This window comes from Amblyomma mixtum, chromosome 4 (assembly GCF_055824585.1).
Source record: "Amblyomma mixtum isolate Tamu chromosome 4, ASM5582458v1, whole genome shotgun sequence".
NCBI lineage: Eukaryota > Metazoa > Arthropoda > Arachnida > Ixodida > Ixodidae > Amblyomma > Amblyomma mixtum.
In genome coordinates, this window is record NC_143015.1 from 58,513,151 (window position 1) to 58,524,071 (window position 10,921).

Consider the following 10,921-nt stretch of genomic DNA (forward strand, 5'->3'; position numbering starts at 1 on the left):
CTCAGAGAGCAGCGCCCTAGCTGTCTTTCAAAGAAGTGTAAGGTAATTAGAGATGCTCCACTTCTGTAAAAAGTATCAGAGTACCGCGGTCGTTCTTACGTCTTCGCCCAGGGGCAGTGGAGCAAGTTTTGTGGATTTACTTCCATCATCGAAAACGCCCCCACGTTCACGCGCACAAAACGCCGCAGGTTGGAAGAACGTTATTACTTTCTGCTCGCAGCACAGTAAGAAAAGCTTAGATAAAGGTTAACCAAAAGCAAATTGTACTAACGCGAATAGAAAGTTCGCTCGTTAAAGAGAGATCCCATTGAAAAGCTCACGCTCAGCCCCTCCTGACCATTACTAGCTTGACACAGAAGAGAGGACAGGACGAAAGCGGGAACGCTTCCGGAATACTAACTAGCTGGAGGAAAAAATTATGTTCCTCAATTATCTCTTTTATGCGGACTTTTCTACCTCTCTACTGGTACATTGTCCGAACACTGGCAGATCGTGACCTGGAGTAGAAGCTGCGTACGAACATGCACCGCCATATACAATCATGGTCACGCAATCACGCCGCCATTACACGCCTCCTGACTGGTAGGCGCCTGCCTCGTTGCGACGGCTGCTGCATCTGGTTTGGTTTTTGGTTTGGTTTTTGGGGTTTAACGTCCCAAAGCGACTAAGGCTATGAGAGACGCCGTAGTGGAGGGCTCCGGAAATTTCGACCACCTGGGGTTCTTTAACGTGCCCTGACATCGCACAGTACACGGGCCTCTAGAATTTCTCCTCCAAAGAAATTCAACCGCCGCGGCCGGGATCGGTTGAATTTCTTTGGAGGAGAAATTGGTGGTTCGGTTCCGACAGCCACTGTTTCAGCTGATACGGTTCTAAAGGAGCGGGAAGACAACACTAGGGTCTGACCAAGGCTTCAAATGAGGTGTGAGGACTGTAATTTATCCCTTGAGGCGTGAAAACGCAATGAGGCTTCTTGTCGCGGAGTGCTCAGCACACCGCCTCTTAGAACCATCGAATGGATCGCCTGAATGGTTGTCTTAGCTTCTACTGAAGGCTATGCTGAATTCTTTTTGTTGTAATTATCTAAAACAGCAAAAGGTAATGCTCCTGTGGCAGCGCAGGTCGATCTCGTATTAGCTACATGCATGCGGACACCGCCACAAATTAGACACATGCACATCGTACGCTTTTGTTTATAACCTGCTAACAGCGCTTCGGCAGCGTAAAATAAATTCTGCTGATTTCTTCAACAGAGAAAGGCGACAAAAAAAAATCTCTGCCTCTCCCTTAACCGAGAGTAGAGTAAGCATGAAATGTTTACGGGCATAACACGAAGCGTACGCGGGCACGACCAGACGCAGGCCTGGCAAGAATGTACACGCAGCGCGTTCGAAACTGTGTAAAGTGCGTAGAGGTTAAAGCATTTTCCGCACCACTTTGCCTATGATGATGATGATGATGATAACAACTTCATTTTCCGCCAGATAAGGAAGCCCCCTACTCCCCGTCCCCGGCACGCAGGCCTTGGTGACGGGGGCCGGGACCTCCGCGATTGTGACACTGGTGACGTCACCACTGGATTACGTCATACATAATTGATGACAAAGTAATGACCAAGTACTAATTAGTGACTAATTACTGATTAATGACTAAATAAAAATTAACTGCTAATTAATGGCGCTTAAGCTTCGCCTTTAGGAGTGCAACGCGACAGCGTGTTGTAGCGCTGCCAGGCAGTCCACGGAACGCCAGCACCCGCTCGGCGCGATGCCTTGCCCTTTGAACGCGACGCTTTTTGATGAAAAGAAATTACGCAGTAATTCTCTGTCATTTCAATGGACACCCGAACCGCACCGCAAAGGAAGGGAGGAACGCTACCATCCATTCGGCGCAAAGCTACCGGCGCTTGTATGCCGGTCCTGCAAGATTGGTTTATTGGTTTGGTTTATGGGGGTTTAACGTCCCAAAGCGACTGAGGCTATGAGAGACGCCGTAGTGAAGGGCTCTGGAAATTTCGACCACCTGGGGTTCTTTAATGTGCACTGACATCGCACAGCACACGGGCCTCTAGAATTTCGCCTTCAAGAAATTCAGCCGCCACGGCCGGGATCGAACCCGCGTTTTTCGGGTCAGCAGAGGGCTTAGAGAGTCTCGTTAAATCTTGTACGGTGCCCGGATGCTCTCGTTTCAGTGCCCGGATGAGTGGAATCCAGTGCTCGGATGAGTGGAATTCAGTGCACGGATGTTGGCTCTCGGTCTCGGCGGGACGTCATCACACTGGCAACAACGGGAGCTAAAAGAATTTCATGCTGAATAAATATATTTGTACACAAATGTTCACTATCATAGCAGCCTCCACTAGCTGGCGTTTGTCGCGAAGAATCCCCCTATATTGTCACGTTGTAGTGACGGCAGTCCAGCGGTCAGGAAGACACCAACAAGACTTGCAGACGAAGCTCTTTATTTGGGATGACTTGCGCCCCCAAAAGAACTGAATCACTCAGCGGCGGCGTAAGCAACAAACGTGCTCGTCAGTCGTCGAACTACGAATGCCCGCCACTCGCGGCATCACTGAATTTAAAGCCACCAAAGAAACTTCGAGATAACAGGTCCAGATCATCTACAGTAATCTAGAAAAACGTAGATGCAGCTCTTCATGGCTGTGATCAATCTAGATTAGTCCGGTCGCTTCTCCCGTCACAAACAAAAATGATAACACCCCATTCCTGCGGCCTTAAGCGCGAAACGAACGGACACTAAAATGATACGTGGCATTACCCCCCTCTCAAAGAAGCATCGCCTCGATGCTTTAAAAAAACATCAAGGTGTGCATCAGAAAATAAAATTAGAATATAAAGAGAGAGAGTAGAACTTTTCTGCCGAGAAGTCAAAGAAAACGTTTGGGCAACAAAACGCTATCCCTCGCTCGTTTGTTACCATCAGAGGGAAGTATGTCATAATCATTCTATGTACATAAAAACTCCAGCCATTGGTCAAACCTTAAGTGATATGCAAAAAGAATCTCAATAAGTAAGGTTTCAGGCACACCTATAAAGGCATGCAGTATGAGTTTCAGACAGCCAAGTTACAGAGATTCTTTCATAACTATCAGTTCAATTTTCTCTGTACTCGGCCATTGCAGCCGATTTCTAGAGTTTAGGAGCCTCTCAATGATGGTGAGCCAAGAAGCGAATCGTCTATTACTCAATTCCTAGTGGCAAGGACTATTCATATCCGCCATCTGCCGCGTAAACAATAATACTTGAAAAGAGACGAGTCACTTAGGGGTGATAATGTGATGGAGAACAAATTTGTTGAGAAAATAAGTAGATACATAGGTCACAGATCTGGCTTCACGGTGTTCTTAAAATCTCATATCCATGAAAACTTCAGAGCTTTAGAAGAACTGCATCACCATTGGCCAGCATGGTTGTAGCAGGAGTGATATGCTCAAGATGTTATATGATAACCTTCTGCCATTTTTTGTTATCGCCATACCCGAGAGCAAAAGGCAGACATTTGTTGCCGTACTGTCGTTTGTTTTTACTACATGTCCAGAGCAGGTCCACAAAAAAAATTTGCATGGCTCAGGAGGCCTTTCTAGGCTTCTAGTATCTCACCAACCATAAAGACCTTGTCGTAAAAATCAGCTGAAGTGTGCTCACCTCTCGCTTTCCAGCTGTGGCTACACGGCCTATATTATTCAGACCTCGCGCCAACTGAACGCAAGCAAAACCGTGGCTTTGCAAACCCTGTTCCATCAAGTCAGGATAAGAAGAGAAGGTAGACCACCGCAAAAGAAAGGGTGAGTCAAATTTTTTGGAGGCATTGGCAGCTTTGTTACAAAGAGGATGCTTTCACTAGATAGCTGCCATATAAAGCGGTGGTGAAAGGCAATAATAGGCACTAGATGTATAGTTTAGAAAATGAAAATTCAGGTGAAAGGTTGGTTTGCAAGAAATATTTCTGACTGGTGACAGATAATCGCCATAAGGAATTTGTATCCGCTATGCATCCTGGACAATCCTACACCGTGCGTAGGTGCAATTAAGCCTGATGACATCATCATGATCAACACGGTAGAAGGTTCCGTGCTAGATGGCCATCAGTCCTAGACTGACGGCTACCAGGGCGGCCCACTCTATGGCCCGGACCTGGACGGCCGCGTCTGAGCTGGCCAACACAGTCGCCCACTTCTCAAGAAAAGGATCTTGCACTACAACCACAGGGGGCGGCTCTTTCTTGCATTCCCACAGGATATAATCTTATGCCGCCGGGTCCGTATAGAACTTACACTCCGGCTTCACCCCTTGCGGATATATTTCGCTGAGTGTTTATGGACTGAGGAAACATCTCGTCTGAAGTCTTCTCCAAACACGCACTTGCTGCTTGACCAATGACTTTTTTGGTGGGGGCAAAACCCTCCGGCTCAACTTGTAGTGGTTTGTAATGTCATGGAGTGACACCAGCCCATTTCTCATGAACACTTCCGAAACAGGCGACTCACCAGCTCGGTTGACGAAGCTTCGAGCTTGTGCATGAGCCGCCTCGTTCCCCGGGTTTCTGGAGTGCGCCGGTACCCATACCACCTCAACCTCTCTCATGCCTCTGCGTCTGACTCGGCTCAAAAGCGGAGATGCCGCAGCCGATGTCCTGCCCCTCGCAAAACTGCAGATGACCGTTTTCGAGTCACTGAAAATCAGATCAGTCTTTGTGCTAGCTATCGCTAGAGCAATTGCCGTCTCCTCCACCGCCTCGGAGGACCTAGTTCTGACCGTACCGGAAGCGATCGAGCGTCCCCGCGCGTTCCCTACCGTTGTCGCAAATGCTTGCCTGTGTCCATACTAAGCAGCATCCACGTAGGCAGCCCCTTCGTACTTCCCATACTTTGCGTAGACCCTTTTCGCCCTCGCCTGTCTTCTGTCTTCATGATGCACCGGATGCATGCTTTTCGGCAAAGGTTTTTTGTACAATAACTTGCGTACCGACTTCAGTAGCTGTGTTTCCCTATACCGATCCGATCCCCCCGGAGCTTCCACCCCTATGCCGATCTTCTTTAAAATGTTTCTCCCAGCCCCTGTTTTCGAGAGCCTAGCCATCTGCATCGTCAGATGCGCCTTCTTAAACTCATCTATGTTGTTGTGCACACCCGGACCCATTAAGCCTTCTGTCAATGCATTGCTGTGTAGGCACAAATCAGCCTTATACGCTTGCATGATCACAGCGTCTGCTTTAACCCTCCCCGTGACATCCAGCTTAAGGTAGGAAAGCGCATACACCACCATGCTTACAATGAATGCCTGCACTAGCTTAAACATGTCTCTCTCCTTCGTGCCCCTCTTCCAGCTGGCTATTCTCCGAATCACTCACCGTCGCACTGACCGTGTTTTTGAGCCGCTCTAATACCTCCTCATTCTTTCTGTTCGCCGCAAGTAAAACTCCAACATCCGGATCGCCTGGGTCTCAGCGGCTAGAGTGGTATAAGCGGAGTGGTATAAGAAGTCCCAGAGATGTGTGAACGCTAAGTGTAGACTTACCAATTCTGCATATATGGAGACGTAAGAAGAACGCAGGCGACAGAGGAGTACTTGCACGGGAAGGACCTCTAATGCTAACGAAATCTATTCTTACGGGTAGTTTAAACTTTAGGCGATGGTGAAAGAAAAATTGACGAAAATACTTAGGCTCGGCCGTAATTTTATCACACGCGATTTGGGTATTTTCCATATATGAAGAAAGTAATTCTCAGCTTTACGTTAACAGATAGTTGGGAATCTTCACACAGTTCATGGCGCAGTGGTGCAGTGGTTAAGCGATGCGCCACTGCCCTAGGTGGTGGCAGGCACACCCGGTGGGCCTTGTGCTGCCTAGGTTTCTTTTCCCCGCGACCAGTCATTAATTTAACTGTCGCCTGCCACGATGGGCAGTTTGTTCACTATCCGATGGCCAGGTTGCGATGACTCCGCGAGGTCACGTGACCTAGGTCGCCCACCTGCCCCCAAGGCTTGTCTCTGGGCAATTTCTGGGTTTCTCGATCACAACGCCGACGCGGACATCAACATCGCCCACACCGGATTTTCTGTACAACGGAGCGTTTACGCTATCGCGTCTAAATAAGAGCGCCCGTTTGAGCGAAGTGATGACGGAAAGCGGAACCCAGGCTGCGGAAGAGAGCCGTTAACGTTATGGCGTCATAACCTTAACGAAGAGCTGGTGTTCCCTCAAGGTTTGTTTAGCGTCTCGTATGGTTGCCGGGGCAACAGAAAAAAGGAAAAATGAGATCTCTTGCGCAACAAGGAAAACAGCGAAATGCACTGAATGTGCACCCAGCTCAAAAAAAAAAAACGGCGGAACGAAGCGCGACGTACAGCAGTGAAAGCAACGAAGGAAGCTGACCGCACTGTTAAACTATGGAAAAACAGGTGATGGCCGAGGATCCTGAAACTGCGAAAGCAGAGATAGAGATCGTGTCATGCGCGCTGCCTAGCGTGTAGTTTTGCGGTCTGCCCACTATCTCACCTACTTCTAGCGTCTCCTCATCTTCCTTTGGCGTCTACGTTTGTCTTCGGTTGACGGTTCGTCTGCTTTATCCCTTTCATACTTGTATTTCCTCTTTTCACTGGTGCATCGTCTTGTATGTCCTGCAGCACTGATTTTTAGTTGCCCTATGTTTCCGCCCATGAACGTCTTCTACCAGTTTTTTTTTTTACCTGGTCGTTCTGCTTCTGTTATATTCTTGCTCTTCTTTGTTTCTGGTACACATGTTTTCCTCTCTTTCAGTTTGTGCTGCTACCTCCGGAAAGCCATCATTCAGCAGCTCACGTTGCCTGTGGTGCTTTGTCTAGCCGGTGTCTTCTCGGTTTTGACTTGCTTGCTTTTTCTTCTTATTTGGATCCTGGAGCGAATATTTTGTGAACTGGAACCTGGGCTCTTTTGTCGAACATCAATTTCACTGTAAAATGTGTTTTTTTTTCGTTTGAGTGTTGAGGTATTTTTTGTTTGTCTCGCAGTGACTTTCAATCTGAGAAAGCTCCGCTGGTCAGGGCTCTTTCTCGCTCTCATTCATGTCTTTTTTTTTTTTTTGCTTCGGAGAGGTCTACTGAAAAGGCTGATAGGGTCAATCAGACTCCAGCAGAGCTGGTCAGTAACTGAGTGTGGCTAACATCATCGAGGAGCCCTCCTGCACTGCTCTGCGCCTTTCGTGCAATGCAGTTATTACTTTTACTTAGCACTGGCTCTTTTATTTTCATTTCATTACTGTATTATTCGTTATTCTTTTTAAAGCATTGTTCTTCGTTCTTCTTCTTTCACTTATTTTAAAGTTTGCGTGCCTCTCTCATTTCGTCTTTCTCTCCCCAGCTCCCTTCCCACGAAGCATGACATGTCAGGGAATTTTCTCGGCAGCTCAAATCTCTGATATTCAATATCGCGTGTCTTGCTCTCTCTCTAAGGCTACAAACGTTTTCGGCAGACATTGAGTAACGTGCAGAACCTTAGCCTTGTTCCACTTTAGCGAAGAAGAAGAAGAAGGGCCCATCAAATTCACGTTTAATCCTATGAAAATTTTCTTATGTATACCACTACACCTTGGCCAATCCCCCCACGTGGGTATGTGCCATTATAAAGAGGTGAAGAAGAAGAAGAAGCACTGCTAGTGTAGAGCTCTAAGAGCTCCCTGCATCAGCGAGGCCTTAAAACAAAGGCAAAACCGCATCGCGCTGCTGCTTCGAGTCAGCATTTCTTGGTCGGCGGCGGGACTCGTCGGCTGGGTGAGCACGGCACTTTTTCTTTGGTTTCTGAGGCCATGGACGCCGGACCGAGGCTCCACGGATGCGACTGCATCTCAATAGGGACGAAGTAGATAAACGTAGTCTCAGTACACGTTAATGAACTCCGAGTGGTCGAAATTAACCCCTGCAGTCCACTGCGCCCAATACGATAGCAAGTGAAGTACACGGAGATGTTAACTCGCACACGCCTAACCAAAACATATTTGTTGCTTGGATTCTCGGAAACTAGCTGGTTATCGCTATTTGCTCAAGAGACCGCAGTGTTTCGGTCGAGGCAAATTGATGCATTTGATTTCTGGCCGTGATGCCGCCCTGTGCACATGGTTGTTCTAGATCAATGTGTTCGCGGTGAGAGTGCGTTTATGAGGAATTTTGCAATATTTTTTACATTCCGGGATGGGCCGCTGTCAATAATGTTCTGAATTATTAGTTGAGTCCCCCCTAATTTCAGTCACTCACCTAACCTGAACTAACGTTGCATTTTCTCCGTGTTTACCTTTAAGCACGATGGGTATGAAATGACGCAGCGCAAATGTGTCACTAGCATTCGTGCTGGATTTCGCGTCATTTAGTTGTAAGAAATCTTTGCATGACTGTGATTGCTTCCCTGAAAAGAAGCTCACATGCTGAGACTTGTTCTCTGACTTGATGAAGCCCTAGCTAAGAACTCCAAGGTGCGGCAAACGCATAGCCTATCATGTGATGTCCTTGGCAATAACATAGCAGCAAACGGCACTGGCTTGGACCGCTGTATGTATATCAGCGTCAATTGAAACGCGAACAAGTCAGTTGAAACGCGAACAGCACAACTCGCAGATATTATGCTAGGGAGGCAAAATACGTGAGCAGTTCATTTCCCCATCGAAGCCGAAAAGACCGCTCAGACCACGCCTGTATTTCACCTCCAACAGCTTATATGCTTGATTTTTTGTGCTCGCGTTTCAAGGGTTTTGTTCGCATTTCACTTGACGCTGATAGTACAATATTTCCGCTGTTTTGTTGAACTCAAGTCAGTCTAGAATAAAATAGCAAGCAGTGCGTAGCAGAAATGGCATTCGTACGTCATTGCCGCGGGAAACATCCAAAATTCCCACGAAATAGACCAAATTGGGGTATTAGAGGCATTGCTGATTCGGATTGCGCATTCCATTTTTGGTAATAATTCATATTCTTCCTGTAGTACTCTATTAATAGAATTTGTATGAGTATTCCCACGCACTGGAATGGCCTTGACGCTGAGAATATTTTCCATAGGAAGCACAACTTCAAGCACATCACTGAGTCATTCATGTAATGAACGCTAACGCAGTTACTGTGTAACACTTATGTTTATAATATTTGTGGTATTTCCGTAGAAAAATAACTGAGAGATTGCTTCGCCTATGCATGACGATTGAGCGGGACAGGTATCTTTCAATTTCAGGCCATCAGATTCCTGCTTAGCATCATGTACAACGCTGCTAACTACGACCCGGCAGCTAATGCACAAGGTTATGGCCAGTACGGCTACGATCCTACTGCGTACGCCCAGGCGTACGGCCAGTACGGGTACGACCCTGCGCAGTACGGCCAGTATGGCTACGATCCTGCAGCGTACGCACAAGCCCCGTATGGACAGGCGCAGCATGAACAGGTTCCGGCCGACCAGGCGAACCGGGTCCTCCTGTTGTCAAGGTCGGAAGGTGGGAAACTTCGTAGACGGCGGCGCTGCTTCACAGTTATGGATTTTAGCTGGTGTGGGTCAAACAATAGTTTCTCTGTATTGAGCACCTTTAATTTCTCGTAAATCTTAGAGATGGCGCCCAAATACTACCGCTATATGTATCACTCGTGCATTTTTCCCAAAATAGCAGAGTGGCGCGTGGGACCATCATCTAGCTATGAAAGGCACTAGGTCATCACCTTCATCTGCCTAAATACGGCCACTGCGTGACGACAGCATCTTACATATCCCTATATTTAACCCTGCGCTTCCCATCTGCGGCCACTTTATCCCCGGAGCCTCCCTTACCACGTCCGCCTTTTTGACTTGAATAGCGTCCGCTTCTACACCTGCCATGTCTCGCCAAGCACTCCGCCTCCTTACGGTTGGATCGATCATCTTGCTGTCACGTTACATGCCCTTCTGGTGCCTATTTCTTCTTGATTTCGACTAGGATATCGTACACTCCCATTTTTTTCTTCGACACATTCTTTTCTCTTCCTGTCAGTAGAATTTACACCTAACAGCTTGCTTTCCGTAGCTCAATGCGAGGTTCTCAATTTAAGTTGAACCATTTTAGTTATGTTCTACCTTCTTTATTCATTGGCTAGTCCCGGTAAAATGCGACGGTAGATACTTTCTTCTTGAGGGATATTTTGTAAGCTGCTATTCGTCTCCTGATGGTGCCTGAAAAATGCACTTGGTCATATTCTGATCAAACTATTTTCTGCTAGTCGAGCGTAAAAAACTACATCGTGTTCCTTTACGATTAACTACGCCGCATTTTTTTCCTTCATCAGGTTTCTAATGCCACTGCATTAAAATCTAAGGAGACTGTCCTCAGTAGAGGCATGCACAACCGTTTTGAACTGCCATTATAAAAATAGTTTTCCAGTACTGCATGAAATAATCGCCTTGGATAAGAAAACAATTAATTTTTAGGCGCATTGAATCCATGTTTGCTTCACTTCTGACGATGGTGATCAACGTAATCTTTGAAATAACCGGCAGAATAAGGAGTGTCTCAAAACAAAGCGTGAAATTACGCGGCACTGAAGCCATCGGCATGGCATAACCACTTAGCGTTCTTTTTCTGGTTTGCAGCATTATTTCTCCGTGGTTACAACGTGTGTCTCTTCCCGTGATCTTTGCGTTAAACATCTCAATCTGGGGCACACGTCAGAGGCTACAAGCAATTTAAACAATAGTTACATGCATTTATTGCATCCATAAAATTAACAGGTTTCTGTTAATCACTGCTTAAGACTTAAATCACTTGTAGAGCGTTTCGTCCGCCCTTTCATCGTTACCAGGGAGCCATATTGCGGTACTTGACGAAAAGCCTTCCATTGGTGTTCCATTTGTTCATATAATGCCCAGAATGCAACTTGGATGACATCCGTGCTAGGTCTAGTAGCAGAGTTTTGAT